At 39.5% G+C, this 18,229-nt stretch overlaps 1 protein-coding gene across 1 annotated transcript in view; it reads right to left on the bottom strand.

Annotated features, from left to right (window-relative positions):
- Positions 1 to 18,005, bottom strand: part of LOC132395763 (protein-methionine sulfoxide oxidase mical3a-like) — a 180,195-nt gene extending 162,190 nt beyond the window's left edge. The window contains exons 1-2 of the mRNA XM_059972758.1: positions 17,951 to 18,005; positions 17,437 to 17,691 (exon numbers count right to left, since the gene is read on the bottom strand). The gene's annotated coding sequence lies outside the window, so the exon portion shown is untranslated. The remainder of the gene's footprint in view (positions 1 to 17,436; positions 17,692 to 17,950) is intronic.
- Positions 18,006 to 18,229: the final 224 nt, after the last annotated feature.

Here is an 18,229-nt window from a genome sequence, read left to right as displayed (position 1 = left end):
TCTCTCTCTCTCACCCCTCCCCTCCCCTTTATTGATCTCACTTTCTCCATCTCTGGTGACAGATTGTCTACTGATATCTTTTATCAACCTACCAATTTTGATGGCTATCTTGATTATACCTCTTCCTACCCAATCTCCTGTAAAAATGCTATTCCCTTTTCTCAGTTTCATTGTCTCTACTGCATCTGTTCCCAGAATGCAGATATCCATTCCAGGACATAAAGATGTCAACCTACATACAGCACATATATGTGATCATTTACAACCCTGAGATTTGTTTTTTTACAGGCATGCGGAGTAAATCCAAGAAACACAGTAAACAATGAAAGACTGCATCCAACAGGACTGAAAAACAACCAAAGTGCAAAAGGCAACAAGCTATGCAAATACAAAAGTGAAATCATAATAATAATAATAATAATATCAACAAGAAAATAGATCATAGTGTGATAAAGGGAAAACTTCAACAGAATTTATTTCAAGGCTTAAGAAAATCTGCCATGCAGAGTTCAATAATAAAAATATGACAAAGGCAATAAACACTTTCACTATACCCATATTAACATATTCTTTTGGCATAATATCTTGGTCCGAAACCAATCTTGAAAATTTTAAAAATAACTACGTACTGTACATCAACATACCTAGATTAACACTACCTAGAACAGAAGGAGGAAGAGGAATAGCAGATATAAAAAAAATTACACAAGTCGGATAAAACTTCTAAGGATATACTTTCATCAACACAAACAGGATTTAGTACTCTGTTGAGCATAAGCAATTCTGATGTACACACCACTAAACTTAAATGACAGCACCAATCCAAAAAAATTAATAAATTATTACTATAGCAGAAAAAGTTAACCAATGCAGGAGCATGACTTTTCATAAAAGATATCCCCACGATCTGAGCAGACTAGATGTCAACAAGCATCGAACACGTGGCTCACTCTTCCCAGAAACAGAAGGGTTCCTTGGTGGCAATAGAGGATCAGGTGCTTATCAGAACAAAATATCAAAAATACCTAATAAAAGACCAACAAATTCCAGACAATAAATACAGAAAATGCCAAGAGAAACAATCCAGCACATTACAATGTCCTGCAGCAGTTTAACTCAATCTGATTAGTTACACAGGCACAATCAAGTAGCAAACATCATTCACCAAAATGTTGCTTTAAAATACAAACTTATAAAAGTCAACATACTGTACTATAAATACAGGTCTGATCTAGTTTTACAGTCAACATCTCACAAATTATATTATGATTGGTTATTACAGATAGGACAATCTATAATAACCATCTAGATATAATAATGCAGGATATAAAACTTACTTTATAGATATAGCCATTTCAAACACGCACAACATACAGAAATCAATATGTGAAAAGCACCAGAAATATGCTGAATTAAAAGAGGAAACTGAAAGACTATGGAACATGAACAGGATATGCATTGTCCCAACAGTAATATCTTTAATTGGCATATCCAAAAGTCACTACATATTAGCATTAAACACTTAGGGCTACATAGCAATATCTATGTAAATTTCCAAAAAGCCACAATACCACTAGAATAAGACCATCAGAGATAGGAGCAGAATTAGGCCATTCAGCCCATTGAGTCTGTTCCACCATTCCATCATGGTTGATCCAGGATCCCACTCAACCCTGTACACCTGCCTCCTTGCCATATCCTTTGGTGCCCTGACTAATGAAGAAACAATCAACTTCCACCTTAAACGTATGCATAGACTTGGCCTCCACAGCAGACTGTGGAAGAACATTCCACAGATAGTCCAAAAGTTCCTAGCAATTGAGAAATGAGTGTACCGCAGGTTTTACCAGCTTGAGAAGAGATAAATATTTTAAAAATTATAATAATAATAATAATAATAGTAAATAAATAAGCAATAAATATCAAGAACATAAGATGAAGAGTCCTTGAAAGTGAGTCCATAGATGGTGGGAAAAGTTCAGTGATGGGATGAGTGAAGTTATTCCGTACGGTTCAAGAGCCTGATGGTTGAGGTGTAATAACTGTTCCAGAACCTGGAGGTGTGAGTCCTGAGACTCCTGCGCCTTCTTCCCAATGGCAGCAGCAAGAAGAGAAAATGGTCTGGGCCATGGGGTCACTGAGGATGGATGCTGCTTTCCTGTGATAACACTCCATATAGATGTGCTCAACGGTCATGGGTCAAAAGCAGAATTTCCCATTGGCCAACCATTTTAAGGCCATGGCCTCCTCTATTGCTAAGATGAAGCCACTCTCAGGGTGGAGGAGAAACACCTCATATTCCATCAGGGCAGCTTCCAACCTTTCTTTTTAAATCTTTTTATTAATTTTAAACAAACATAAATGAAACATGAATACAGAAAGTACATAATAATTTAAAGTATAAATACAAATAGATGATAATCCATATATAATAACCTCCCAAACTCATAGTAGTTACAAAAAAAGGAGTAAATAAGGAAAAAAAAACCCAAAGAGAAAAAAAAAACCTAACCAACATGGGCCATTGCATTATGTCAAATATACACAGCAGCGTCAATAACTCCACACCTCCATCCAAATAATTAAGGATAATAGAAGCAGGGTTTAGGAAAAGTCAGTTCAGCTCATATGAAAATGTTGAATAAATGGCCTCCGTTTCTTCAAATTTAACTGAAGGGTCTAAGACAACATTTCTAATTTTTTTCTAAACTCAAACAAGAAATAGTTTGAGAAAACCACTGAAATATAGTTGGAGAATTAATTTCTTTCCAATTCAATATGATAGATCTTCTAGCCATTAATGTAACAAATGCAATCATTCGCCAAGCTGAGGGGGATAAACAACTATTATCCACCACTGGTAAACAGAAAATTGCAGTAATAGGATGCGGTTGCAATTTGATATTCAGAACTGTTGAAATAGTACCGAAAATATCTTTCCAATAATTTTGCAAGCAAGGGCAAGACCAAAACATGTGGGTCAATGAAGCAACTTCAGAATGACATCTGTAACAGGTTGGATTAACATAAGAATAAAATCGAGCAAGTTTATCCTTGGACATGTGAGCCCTATGTACAACCTTAAATTGTATTAAGGCATGTTTAGCACAAATAGAAGAATTGACTCATTGTAAAATTTTCTCCCACTGCTCAGTGGGTATAAGACAACGAAGTTCTTTTTCCCATTCCTTCTTAATTTTTTCTGATACTTCTGGCTGTATTTTCATGATCATGTTATAAATGATGGCTACTAAACCCTCCTGGCAAGGATTCAGAGCTAAATTTTTTTCCGTAATGTCCATTTGACATAATTTCGGAAAAAACTATAACATATTATTCAAGAAATTTCTAACTTGCAAGTATCTAAAAAAATGAGTTTTAGGCAAATTATATTTATTAGATAGCTGTTCAAAGGACATAAAACTGTTATCTAAAAATAGATCACGAAAACATGTTATACCTTTTGTTTTCCATAATGCAAAGGCTTGATCCATAAAAGAGGGCTGAAAGTTAGATATAATAGGGCTTGATAAGATAAACTTATTCAAGCCAAAGAATTTAGAAATTGAAACCATATTCATAATGTATGTTTAACTATAGGATTAGTTATTTGTTTATTCAATTTAGATAAAACAAAAGGAAGCGAAGATCCTAAAATAGAAAACAATGAAAAGTCTTGTACAAATTTACATTCCAAATTTACCCATTGTGGGCAAGGTGCTATAATCAATTCTTGTGTCCATATATTAACTGCCAAATAGTAAAATCTCAGGTTTGGCAAAGCCAAACCACCCTCCTCCTTCGGCTTCTGTAAATATTTTTTACTAAATCTAGGATTTTTATTCTGCCACACATATGAGGTTATTTTGGAGTCAAAAATATTTAAAAAAAGATTTAGGAATAAAAATTGGTAATGCTTGAAATAAGTATAAAAATTTGGATAATACTATCATCTTAATAGCATTAATTCGACCAACCAATGACAAAGATAATGGAGACCACCTGGTAACAAGTTGCTTGATTTGGTCAATTAAAGGTAAAAAATTAACTTTAAATAAATCCTTATGTTTCTTGGTAATTGTAATACCCAAATAAGTAAAATGCTCTGTGACAACTTTAAATGGTAAATGTTTATAAATTGGAACTTGCATACTTGGAAATTTTATTAAAGTTCAGTTTGTAACCAGAAAATCTACTAAACTGAGCAAGCAAGGATGAAATAGCAGGAATAGATCTCTCAGGGTCAGATATGTATAGTAACAAATCATCAGCATATAATGATAACTTATATGTCCCTTCCCCACGGGTAATACCAAAACTATTAGGTGATTCACGAATGGCAATGGCTGAAGGTTCCAAAACAATGTCAAATAATAGAGGACTTAAAGGACAGCCTTGACTCGTACCACGGGATAACTGAGAAAAAGGAGATCTCTGATTATTGGTAAGAACCGAAGCCAAAGGTTTATAATATAGAGCAGCTTCCAACCTATGGCACGAACATCGATTTCTCTCTCCAGTAACTTTTTCCTTCCTTCCCTCCCCTGTCCTTCAATTCCCCACCCTGGCTTCTTGCCTCTTCTCACCTGCTTATCACCTCCCCGGTGCCTTGCATTTTTCCCTTTCTCCCATGGTCCACTGTCCTCTCTGCTCATATTCCTTCTCCAGCCCTTTATCTTTCCCACCCATTTGGCTTCATGTATCACCTTCTAGCTAGTCATTCTTTCACCCTCCCCACCTTTTTATTCTGGCATATTCCTGCTTCCCTTCCAGTCCAGAAGAAGAGCCTCGGCTCAAAATGTTGAATGTTTATTGATTTCTATTGATGCTGCCTGACCTGCCGAGTTCCTGCAGCATTTTGAGCATGTTGCTCTCAAAATTTTGGTTAATGTTGATGACCACCACAAGGTCAAATGTCACCACAGAGATTTCTGACCCCAGACAGCCTCCAACAACATTTCCAACATCACACAGACATAAATAAACAGAGATACAGTACAGGCTCAAAAGCTTGGTCTCAGTTTGATGGATAGCAGCTGAATTAGTGTATGTGTTGCTAATTTTCAGTTAAGTGACTTATCAGTTGAATATGATTCATAATGGTCCACCCCAGTACAACAGTTCATATCAATCAGGTTTAATAATTAATAATTTTCACTTTTACAATATTAGTCATAACTCAGTTTATTGCACCAAAGTATTATGAGTTCAGGTCACAACCAAAGAAGCAGCTGAGGCTAACATTTCAGAAAAGTAACCAGGAAATGCTAGATATCTTTCAGACAGATCAGGATCAATGGAGGTTGAGGTGAAATTAACCCAACGGAACTCTTCTAAAGAAGAATAGCAGATTTCTCCAGCTGTGCTAACCCTCCACCATCTCAGAATATCCCAGAGGATTTGTTTTTTATTACGCAGATATTGGTGAGTGTCTGGAAGCACTATCAAGGGAAGTGGTAAAAGTAGATACAACAACAACATTTAAGAAGTATTTAGACTTCTGGCAGTGAATGGAAGGATATAGACCATTTGGAGGCAGATGAGCATTTTAAATTGACACTATAGTCAGCATAGCACAGGCATCATGGGCCGAAGGACCTGTTCAATGTGTTGTGCAGACTCAGTAGTACGTTTAAAGTGTAATCAATGGGGGTACTGTTAGAGTGTGGATTATGTCAGGACATGAGGTTAAGGATAGCCTCACAGCACCTCATACATGTCCAGCTTTGAGTTCTAAGTGGAGTCTATGACTCTACGACGCCCTGTATAACCAGTTGGGAGGACACCTAACATTATGCTGGAAAGGCAGAAGAGATTGGACAGGATAATTACAGGTCCATGCATCACCAGCGGAAAATATCACAAGGACAGGATTAATCTACACTTGGAAAGGCAGGGATTAGTCAAAGAAAATCAGAACATAGTTGTGCCTTAAGAAGATTGCAGCTATCAGTTTGAATTAGTTTTTTTTGGGAGAGGTATTGAAGAAGGCTCTACATGGACTTTACTAAGGCCTCTGCTCCACAACCTGGATCAACACGGTGATGTTGTGTGGAGGCTTGAGTGCTTCAAAGACTCCATCAGGCGATACCAACTCAGGGCCACCCAAGTTGGAATGGCTGTGGGTGAGATGTCAGATGAAGATTGATCCAACCTCAGCTCCCAAAAGGCCAGGCTCACATCTGCCCCTCCCGGGCTACACTTTGCCATATGAAACAACAAAGTAAGGCCTTGTATGAAGGACTGGTCTAATATGTTAGAACCCTTGGGATCAGGACAAGTTGACAAAACAGGTCCAAAATTGGTTTGAAGTAGAGGGTGATGGTAGAGTGTTGATTTTCTGATTGAAAGCCTGTGGCTTTCAAATTTATTTATACATGCAGTATATATCAATGACTTGGGTATGAATACGTAGGAGATATGATTGCTAAGTTTGAAGATGGCATGAGAATTGGTAATGTTACTAATAGTGAGGAGGATAGCTGTGGACTACAGGTGATACTGATCAGTTGGTAAGGTGCGCAGAGGAATAGAAGATAGAATTTAATCTTGCCAAGTGTGAAATGACTTTGGGAAAATGAACAAAATTGGGACATACATAATAACTGATAGGATCATAGGGAGTAATTTTGAACAGAGGAATGTTGGTATGTAGTCCAAGGATCCTTTGGACTATAGTCAAGGTGGTGAAGAAGGTATAAGAAAAATACTTGCCTTCATCAATTAGGGCAAAGGGAAAAAGAGCAATGAGGTTTAGTACAACTACTATTGATGAGGCTACAGCTGGAGTACCGTGTTCAGTCAGCTCTTCACACTCTCAAAAGCACATGATTGAATGGGAGAAGGTTTAGAGAAAATTCTACCAGGATGCTGTCAGGATATAGTGTTTCATTTATGAGGAGAGAGTGGTTGGGTTGAGTTTTCTTTCATTGGAGTTGAAGAGGCTAAAGAGGGAGTTAACAAAGAAATAGAATATTAGGAGGGACGTTAACAGCAGAGATTATAGGAAACCTTTCCCTATAGCAGAGTGTCTAAAACTGGAGGGCATGAGTTTAAGGTAAGGATGAAGAGATTAAGAGGGGATCTGAGGAAGAAAGCTTTCCACCCAGAGGTTGGTTGGAGTCTGAACATAATGTCTCAGCAGGAAGGGAAGGTAAGTACTCTCTTTAAGAAAGATCAAAATAAGCATGTGAAAGAAAGCAACGAGGCTACAGATGAAATGCTGGTAAAGGTGATCAGTACAGATGCATACCACACCACACTGTACATTTATAGAAGTTTTCGAGTGTTTTAGTTGACAAACCAAATTTCCTCTAACTCCTAATGAAGTATGGCTGCTGTCTGGCCTTCTTGTAGCTACATCAATAAGTTGCATCCAGGCTAGGTCCTCTGAGATATTGACACCCAGAAACTTGAAATTGCTCACTCTCACCACTTCAGTGAGGATGAGTCTATGTTCCCTTTTCTTACCCTTCCTGAAGTCCACAATCAGCTCTTTAGTCTTGCTGTTGTTGAGTACAAGTTTGTTGTTGCAACACCATTCAACTAGCTGATTTCAACTAATTTCAGTTTCTTGATCAATAGTCAGAATTGTTATACTATAAATTAGCCATTATGCTAGTTTGAGACACCAGTTTTTCCCCCCAAAAAATCTTCTGTTGTCACAAAAAAAAACCCAAATGTTATGATATATGTGAATGATGATAAACCTGATTCGGATACGTGTCTCTATTGTGGACTGTGAGTGGGAAGGGGACAGGGACAGTGGAATCATGGTTGGGAAAAGAGGAAGGGGAAGGGAGAGGGGAGGGAGCAGGAAGCACCAGAGAGACATTCCGTAATAATCAATAAACCAACTACTTTGAATCAAATGACCCTGCCTGGTGTCTCAAGGCTGGGTGTGTCCGAACCTCCACCGCCCTGGCACTCCTCTACCACCTGTCGACATCCCTCCTGTGACACTCCACCCTCGCTATTCCCAACATTCTTTGTTTCCACTAGAGTTACATACTTGCTCTCTACTCCACACTGCCAAATACAGTACCATGCAGAAGTCTTGGACGCCCTAGCTATGTATACATGCCCAAGACTTTTGCACAGTACTGTATCTGTCACAACACATTGCTATAAATTGCTCTATTTTCTCTTTTACGGAGGGTTAGCCATCCTTGTTAAATAACTGGCTTCCTAATGCTACTAGAAGTATGCCTGGAACCATGCCACAAGTTGGCTACTGTAAGAGCATTCTCTTAGAAAATATACAGATGTACCAACTGCAGGATATTTCAAAACCAATTAAACACTTCTGACATGCAATGAATGATGTCATTTAGGAACTTTGTTCAATGCAACACGTTGGGAAGTGATTCATGAATGCCAGAAAATCACAAGTCAGGTCACCAATCGACTAAGAATAAGGAGTGATATCAGAGAAAACTCATTGAAAACCATCACTCTCCAGTAACTATTGTAAAGGTTGTGTATGTGGACACTGGACAAGAAGGGGACCAGTCTCACTATGATTCATTCAGTGGTGAACAATGATATTAGCCTTGAAATTTAATCCTTTCCATTTTCAGAGGCCAGACCCTTGCACTATAATTGCCAGTTCATAATGTCACGAAAGCCCTGTGAAACTGGTACGGATTAGTGATTTTATGTTGGTGGGCAGTGGCAGGCTGCCTGCTGCAGATACTTGATAACTTAATATGACTCAAACAACACATTTCATTGTAAGTTTTAATGTTCTGATGTACATCTTATCTACACAATAAGTGGCCGTTTGTCTTCTGTTAGAGTGGTCAGAAGAACATTACGAATTAAAAGTGGAGTTGGCAACTCAGCCCTTTAAGCTTGTTTTGTTTCTGCCAAAATCATAACTCAATCAATTATAACCTCAGCTCTGTATTCCCAGTTACCATGGTAACTCTCCCACTCTGCTCATCAGGAATACATCTACCCCTATCTTAAAACTACTAAAAGGCGCGGTTATTAATGCCCTTTGTAGAAAAATGTTGTAAAGTCTCATTAAAAAAAAATTCTGCCTCATCTCTCCTTTAAGTAGGCAACCCCTTACTTTTAAATCATGAACGCTGGATTCTCCCACAAGAAAAAAACCTTCTCTTCACATCCACCCTGTAAAACTCAGGAGCTTACATTCCAATCAGATTTGGTCATTCATTGATTTTGTTACAGTTATTATTCGTCTTTAGATCTATTGAGTATCCCAGTAAAAAAATTATCTCAGGTTTGTATATGGTGACATATGTGTACTTTAATAATAAATTCAGTTTGAACTTTGAATTTGGACCTTCCTCTAAAGACAATTATTGTTCTGAATGGACAATGAACCCAGGAACACTACCTCACTATTTTTTAGAATAAGAATCAGGTTTATTATCGCCGGCATGTGACGTGAAATTTGTTAACTTTTGCTCTCTTTTTGCATTAATTATTTAATTTATCTTTAATAGATACTTATAATTTATAGCTTTTAAAAAATTATTATTATTTATGCAATGTTTTGTTGCCACAAAGCAACAAATTTCATGGTGTATGTCAGTGATATTAAACCTGACTCTGATTCTGAGATTGTATTCTGAATTGGAGCCTCCATACCAAGTTGTGAAGCAACCAGTCAGAATTCTCTCCACCGTATCTCTGTAGAAATTTGCAAAAGTCTTTGGTATCAAATTTTCATAAAACTCACAACAAAGTTGACTGCATCAATGTGTTGTGCTGGGTCCAGGACAGATCCTCCGAGATGTTGACAGCCAGGAACTTGAAGTTGCTTACCCGTCCATCAATGACCTCTCAATGAGGACTGGTGCTTGTACTCCTGACTACTCTTTCCTGAAACCCACAATCAATTCATTAGTCTTGCTGACGTTGAGTGCAAAGCTGTTGTTGTGATGCTATTCAACCAGCTGACATATCTCACTTTTGTACACCTTCTCATTGCTGAGATTTTTACCAACAACAGTGGGGTCACCTGTGAATGTATTAATGGTGTTTAAGCTGTGTTTAGACCCCATGGGTGGCTGGGTGGGGATACATCTGTCTCTACCAAAGGAAGTGTAAAGCACTTCTTCCCCTGCTAACCTGCAGGTTACCCTTGGGTAAGGTGCTTAGCCACCCGCCCTCCCCCCCCCACCGATCAGGGTTACATGAACCATAGGAGCAGGTGATGGATGGTCATATGAGCAGCTGGTGTAGATCATGTATATAAGAAGAAGGCAATGGCAAACCACTTCTGTAGAAACTTTGCCAAGATCAATCAGGGTCAAAAAGAGCACAATCACCCACGACATACAACACAGCACATAATGATGATGATAATGAGACAGACAGTCATACACATAAAGAGAAAAGACCATCCAAATTGCTGATATCAAATGTAAAGTTTGAGACCCCAGCTCTTAAAACTCTGGCATACCATTTACAGTATTTTACTAACCAGAATAAAAAGCTCATTTAAATCTTGTCTTTTTCCTGTTAGTCTGCTGCTCGTCTATCCACATCAACATGTTACCTTCGACCCTGTTTGTCACATAACCATCGAGGTGGCACCTTATCACTCTTTATCCAAAACACTTGCTAGTACAAAGAATTCCAAATTAGTTGGTGAAAGGTGTTTTCTCTTTCACCAAATTGTGTTCAATTTCTTGATTGTCATGAATTTTTCAAAGTACCATGTTTTAGCATCTTTAGCTATGAGTTAGTTTAACCTATATCCTTTGAAAAACATTCTATGTAATCTGGAGTTGCCTTCTCTCTGTCACCCTTTTTTATTATAGTGAAAAATGATGCAAATCATTTATTTATTCATGTTTCTATTATTATTAATTCCTCAGATACACCTTCTATGGGACCAGTGCTCATAAGTTGGGTTGACCGTGGATTTTGCACCCTATCTGTCCATGTAGTTAATACACACAAGCCAGGCAGTACGATATGGAGAGCAAGCTCCTGACAGGCAGCAGGGCTCCCTCCTTCACACGGCTGAGCAGCAGAAACCAGACAGTTTAGCATTTCAGTGTTGACTGCAACTCAATACAGAACTACTTTAGGGACTCCAGCTCCGGATTTTTCCCTCGAGGTTTACTCCCATAGCCTTCCCCATGAATGAGTCCAGTCGCACAGCAGCAGAGGTTTGAGATCAGAGTTTTCCCTCTCCTAGATGAGCTGTCAGCCATAGCTGATGAGTCCCATCTGCACAAAGCAACTAACTTTAAGGTGCTAGTAACCTGCCTTTGCCTCTTCTTCTGTCAGTAGAAATGGTTCTGCCGGGCTTAGTAACTAAGCTGCTTGCGAAGCCAGGAGTTGGGCTTCATTGTCAGAGGCTACTTGAGATGGGTACCAGTAATAGAAGCTTATCTCCACCACCCTCCCCCTCCACCAGCAATGACAACCTTAAGGAAATACCAGTGCTTATAACATAAGAAACAAGAGCAAGAGTAGGCCAAATGAACTCACAAATGAATGCTCTGGCTTTCATTAAGATCTTAGCAGACCTGGCCGTGGACTCAGCTCCTTTTACCTGCCTTTCCCCCTTACCATTTAATTCCATTCAAAAATCCATCTAACTATGCATTAAATATATTTAATTACCTACTGATTCCCTGGGCAAGAAACACACAAATTTATTACTCTCTGGGAGAAATAGTTCCTCTTCAGCTATATCCTACATCAACATCCCCAAATCTTGAGAACTTCCCCATAGTTCTACTCTCACCGGCCAGTGGAAACAACTTTCCTGCCTCAATGTTCTTACACGTTTTGATAACTTTGTGTTGCTCTCTTCTCATTATTCTGAATTCCAATACATATAATCCCAGTTGACTTAATCTGTTCTCACTGACCAACTTCCCTCTTCTTTGGAATTTACCTGGTGAACCTCTTCTGCACTGTTTCCAAACCTACTCACTTTGTTAACTTTTAAAAATATCAACAGAAATATAAAACACATAATAGTTTTCTAATTAATCTTCCTCTTGTATTCCAATTTTTGATCTCTGTTAAATATCTTAATTTTACCTTGCTTTTTCAAAAAAAAAATACCCTGACCAGTCAACTACAATATGCTTTTCTATAAGTTTGACACTATTTAGATCAGGGGTCACCAACCGCTTTTGCACTGCAGACCGGTTTAATATTGACAATATTCTTGCGGACTGGCCGATGGTGGGGGGGGGGGTGTTAATTACAACGGGAATATAGCTGATAACTATGTCACTTATAAGTGGCTAATACACTCAATTTCATTTCTAAAAGGGTTTATCTAACAAATTTAATGTTAAACAGCGCATATTTTCCTCACATGAACATAGTGATAAGTCAATTACAACTCACTTATAAGTCAATAGCATCATAACATTTTAAGTAACATTTGGATATTAAACACAGCGCATATTTTCCTCGTATGAACATATAAAATCATTGCAACACACCAGTGAGAGGACAAGGCAAGGGCTGGAGGTCCCCGTACTGGGGCCACGGCGGTCGCAGTCCGGAGAGAGCGACTGACTGAGCAAGGAGTGCGACAGGGCGTGTGCCCCCCCCCGCCCCCCCGTAGGTAGGATCTATTGGCCAACAAAAGTTTGGCACGAGGGATGAATTTCGGTAGATCGCAGCAAGGTAGCTACCTGAGCCCGAATTAGGTCGTCTGTGAATATTTTAGCACTGCGTTCCCCACGAGCATTCGGTGTGGTAAACAGGTTTAGAGGTGGCACCCATCTGTCCGCTCTCCAGGCCAGTAGCAATGGTACTTCTCACCGGCCACGCAAGGCCAACCAGTGATCCCTGGTATCACAATGTTTAGGCGGCTGATGATCTCATGTGGGTAATGACCTCGTGTACATTCAAGTTCAACAGCAAGCGTGACAGGGAATGAGGAAAGGTGCAGTGGACTCGTATCGTTTCAAATCACCAAATCATATCGTTGCCTCGCGGCCCCAGTAACAGATGCTTTGATGATGGTTGGGGACCACTGATTTAGATAACCTTCAAGTTTCTCATTGAAATGTATCCATTCAGTATATTCTGAAAGATATTTTTATAGCTCCACCATTGTGTTAGTGTATTTTAAATAACACTGTTCCTGTGCACTCATAATTGCCCTTACTAATTTAGTTTAAAATACTTTATTTTTCAACCCATTCTTCTCTTCCTTGAAACCAGTATAAAATTCAATCATATTATGATCATTTATATTTAGGGGAACTTTCAGAATGTGCTGATTAGTCAATACCTTCTTGTTACATAATACAAAGGAACCAGCTTCGAGAGAAAATGACTGAGGTGGGTATAACAACAACTTTTAACATACTTAGCCAGGTACTGGTTGGTGGGTGGCGATTCATCTCTATCAAAGGAAGTTTAAGACACTTCTTTCCTCCGCTGGTCACCCTTGGGGAAGGTGTAGCACCTACTTAGCCTCCCCGATCAGGGCCAAGTGAAGTGATGGGAGCAGGTGTAGAGGGTTGTATGAGCAGCCGGTGCAGATCACAAGTCTTGGTTATGCAATTACTGACGCCAGACAGACAATCTCTGAAGAGTATTGATAAGGGCTGGGGTCACCTTTCTTGTAAAGACACTGCCCAGAAGAGGGCAATGGCAAACCACTTCTGTAGAAAAATTTGCCAAGAACAATCATGGAAAGACCATGGTCACCCACATCATATGACATGGCACATAACAAACGAAGGAACCTTGTTACATAATACAAAGGAACAAGCCGGCTGAGGCAGGTATAACAACAACTTTTAATATACTTAGTCAGGTACAGGAGTACTACAGTATAGAGGAATATGGGCAAAAGAGACTAATCTAGATGGACACCATAAATGGATTGGGTCTTTTCTCATGGTGTGAAATGGTGTATTGGTTCATTTATTATCACATGTATAGGGGTACAATGAGAAGTTGTCTTCCACACTGCTCATACAGATCAATTCATTACAGCAATGCATAGAAGTAATATGTGGTAAAGCAATAACAAAGTGGGACAAGTGGGGGAAGAGTTACTTCAAAGGCGATATGAGAGGTTAAGTTTTTTTTTCACAAAGATGCAGGGAGGTGGATACCTGGGAATAGGTTATCAGGGTAGTAGTGGAGTCAGACCGTCTGCTGGAATTTAAGAGGCTTTTAGACCGACACATGACTACAAAGGGAATACTGGAATATGGAAGAGAACATTTAGTATTAATTGGCACTGAGATTGGCAGGACGCCATGGGCCAAATAGTCTGTACAGTATTGTACTGTTCTGTAGTAGAGTGCAGAATAATGTTTAACAGCTACAGAGGAAGTGTAATGCAGATAGACATTTGGGCATCACCGTAGCACAGCAGTTAGTGCAATGCTCTTGTAGCTCAGTCTGTTAGAGTTCTGAGTTCAATTCCGGCGCTACCTGTACGGAGTCTCTGTACACCCTCCCTGTGGAATGTGTGGGCTTTTCCCTGATGCTCCGGTTTCCTCCCACAGTCCAAAGTTTTACTGGGTAGGTTAATTGGTCATTGTAAGTTGTCCCGTAATTAGATTCCGGTTAATCAGGCTTGTTGAGGGTTGCTGGAAGGGCCCACATCGTGCTATGTCACCAGATAGATAGTTAGTTGAATAAAAATAAACAAACAAGAAGCAAGTCATGACAAGGTAGATTGTGAGGTCATACTAGGGACCACTCAAGAGTCTTATAAGAGCAGGGCAGAAGCTGTCCTTGAGCCTGCTGGTAACTTGCAGGCTTTTGTAATTTCTACCCAGTGTGGTGGGGGAGAATTGAGAATGTCTGGGATGGGTGGAATTGTTGAGTATGCTGGTTGCTTTACTGACGCAGTGGCAAGTGAAAACAAAGTTCATGAAGAGGAGGCTGGATTCTATGGTGTGCTGATCTGTGTCCACAGTTCTGTCCAGCTATCTGCAGTCAAAGGCAGAGCAATTGCCACACCGTTTAATTGTCATTCAACCATACCTGAATACCTACGGATGTAGCCAGACGAAACAGCGTTACTCCGGGGCCAAGGTGCATAACACAGAACCAACAGTCACACACAGCACAAGGTGCATATAACACATTTAAGATAACAAGCACATATAGGGTATCGGTAAAATACGGTCAGGCAACAATATATAATCCAAGACCCTGGGTCCACAAACATTGCTGCAGCCTGCAATCGAACACAGTACAGCTCATCTTCTGCCAAGTGAGCACTGGGAGACAGCACTGCCTCCAGCTTGGACAGCACGCCATATCTCCTCTTGTGGAGTGAACGGCCTCCAACACCTCTCTGGCGGACAGCTGCAAACAGGTGACACCATGACTTGAGACCTAGACCGTGCCCCTCTGCCATCTGCCAATAAGTCAGTGAATTGAACTTGCAGCATTCCATGTTACCAATGTCCAACAGAATCTCGTGATCGCATGGAAAGCGATAGAGACGATCACTTGCTGCTTGACTGCACACCACCTACGCGCAGTGACTCCGAGACCTTTCCGGCACAGATAGCAGGACAATTTGCACCAAGTCCAGCTCCTTCACTTTCTCCCCCAACAAGAAAAATCGCTGATGGGGTAGACCTGCAGTACTTTATGTTCTTAATGTCCAGTAGGGTCTTGAGATAGTAAAAAATAAATTTAAAAAGAACAACAACACTTTGGTGAACCCCATTGAAGCCACTGTGATTGAACACTCCTCCATCTTACTATGATGCATCTGGATAGGATGCTTCAGTAAAAATTGGTGAGGGTCAGAGGGATCATGCCAAGTGTCAACCTCCTGAAGAAGTAGAGGCGCTGGTGTGCTTCCTTGCTTGTGGTAGCTACGTGACTGGACCAGGAAAGGTTATTGTTGATGTTCCTTGCTAGGAACTTGAAGATTTCAATCCTCTTGACCTCAGTACCATTGATGTAAACAGGATCATGTGCACCGCCCCTTCTTTAAGTCAAGGACCAGCTCTTTTGTTGACATTGAGGTAAAGTTGTTGTCATGACACCATGTCACAAAGCTCTCCTTCTTGTACTCTGACTGATCATTATTTGGTAACATCATCTTCAAACTTGTAAGTCAAGTTGGAACAGAATCCTGCCGCACAGTCATCAGGGCATATGGAACAGAGTAGAGGAGAGAGGACGCAGCCTGGTGGAGCACCATTGTTGAGAATAATCATGGGGGAGGCGTTGCCTCTCCTTATTGATTGTGGTCTGTTAGTCAGGAAGTCAGGGATTCACAATTGTCAGATAGATGGATAGATACTTTATTGATCCCAAAGTAAAATAGTGTCACAGTAGCATTACAAGTGCAGATTTCAGATATTAGAACAGAAGTAAGAAAGAATAAAAAAAAGTTACCTCAGTCTAACAGGAGGGACTCATCACTTCTCTGGCTGTAAGTCCACTTACTACAGAGCCTAATGATTCTTAACACTGAGTCTGCTAAAGCTTGATCTCTAGTTGGCTCCAGAAGACGTTATTTTCAGAAACCTTTGCAAAAACACTCTTTGAATGCTTTATCCTGGCTGATATTGTCCATTATTTTACTTGTCTATAAAATGATAGAAATCCTCATGATTACCTCTGCACCTTTTTATACCATATAGATTCCAATAGGAACCAGTACACCTCTCCCATTAGTTACTTCTTTCATTTTTCTTATCAAGAATCAATTTAATTCACCTGACACATTTCCATGTATCAGGAATTTGCTATGGTGTGTTGGCACAACATGCATCAAAAACAACATTCCACAATTACAAACAATAAAGAATTCTGTATATAAAAGTAGATAGTGGTATGGATATGGAATAAATGTGCATAAATACCAGCATGTATTTCCATGATAAAAAGTGGTTTATAATGTTTATACTGCAGTAATGTGACTGCGGTAATAAATGCAGGACTACTGTTCTCCAGGTGGGACAAGATTGGGTAGAGTGCAGAGGCAACTGCATCATCGTTGGACCGATTTGGGCAATATGCAAACTGGTAGGGGCCCAATGAGGTGGGAAGGTAGAACTTAATACATTCATGACCAGCTGCTCAAACCACTTCAATATTATTGAGGTCAGTGCCTCTGGACAGGATTGTTAAAGCAGGTTACCACTGGCCTCTTGGGCACAGCCACGATGATCGGGCTTTGAACTGTTTCAGAGCGGTGTTAAAGATCTCATGAGAACAAGTGCTAGCTGAGCCACACAGTCTCTCAGCTTTATTTACATTATCAAGCAGATATACAGGTGTAGCTAATAAGGTGGCCACTGTGTGTACAATTTACTTAATTTCCAACTTTAATATATTATTATAATTACTTATTATTTTCACAATCAACAGAACTGTATTCTCTTCTGGTACTAATTAGTGATACTAACATACAAGTAAGACTTATCACATGTATCTGTTTGCTCTTATTGATTATCATTCCTGTATTATCACACAACTACTCACATGAAAGAATGATATTGCTCCTCTTCTGTCCAAGTGCAGTGCGGTCTACTAGAGTTGCTGCAGAGATCAGCTCACTGAGTACGACCTTGGGGATCAGAGCCAGGATCTTCTGCTTTGCCAGGCTTAGCGACACAGCACTTGGTTTATTTACCTAATAATTCTTTGCAGAGTCTTATTTATCAAAGACTCATTCTATGAAGCACTGTCAAGATGTATTACTCCAAATGTACTGCACATTCAACCCCGTCTTCATACCTTAAACACAACACACGTGCTAACTATATGTGTGCATCTTGGTGGCTATGCAAAAAGATTGTGCCTTCTACGTGGCAGATTATGCGTTAGCACAAGGGCAAAGTAACTAATGGGTGGAGTTACAATTCCAATGATCTTTGCCCACAACAATCTTTGGTTACAAGGCATTTGCAAGCCAATTATCCAGGAGATCCATAGGTGTACAAATACCACCTCAGGTTAGCTATTTCAAACTCTTTTTGGTTTAAGTAATACTCACGTACAATTACCTTTGTGCAGATGTTCCTTCACTTCATCTCCTTTGCTTCCTCATCCTTCTCCACAGCAATTGCAAACAGTGAATGACAAATATATTTTCTTTTTATAATTGGGCTTTTTCCTGTCATTTCTTTTCTTTTCGATATTTTTACTGATTACTTGCATAGATGAATACAAATACATTATAATATTATGTAAATAAAAACAAAGTTGAAATGCCCCATATCTGTGTATAGTAAATTAAACGTGATATTGAAAAGGTATATTTTATTCTAATCTA

The sequence above is a fragment of the Hypanus sabinus genome, chromosome 6, assembly GCF_030144855.1.
Source record: "Hypanus sabinus isolate sHypSab1 chromosome 6, sHypSab1.hap1, whole genome shotgun sequence".
NCBI classification, from domain to species: Eukaryota; Metazoa; Chordata; class Chondrichthyes; order Myliobatiformes; family Dasyatidae; genus Hypanus; species Hypanus sabinus.
The sequence above is the reverse complement of the archived record's forward strand: the minus strand, read 5'-3'. Positions and strand labels throughout refer to the sequence as shown.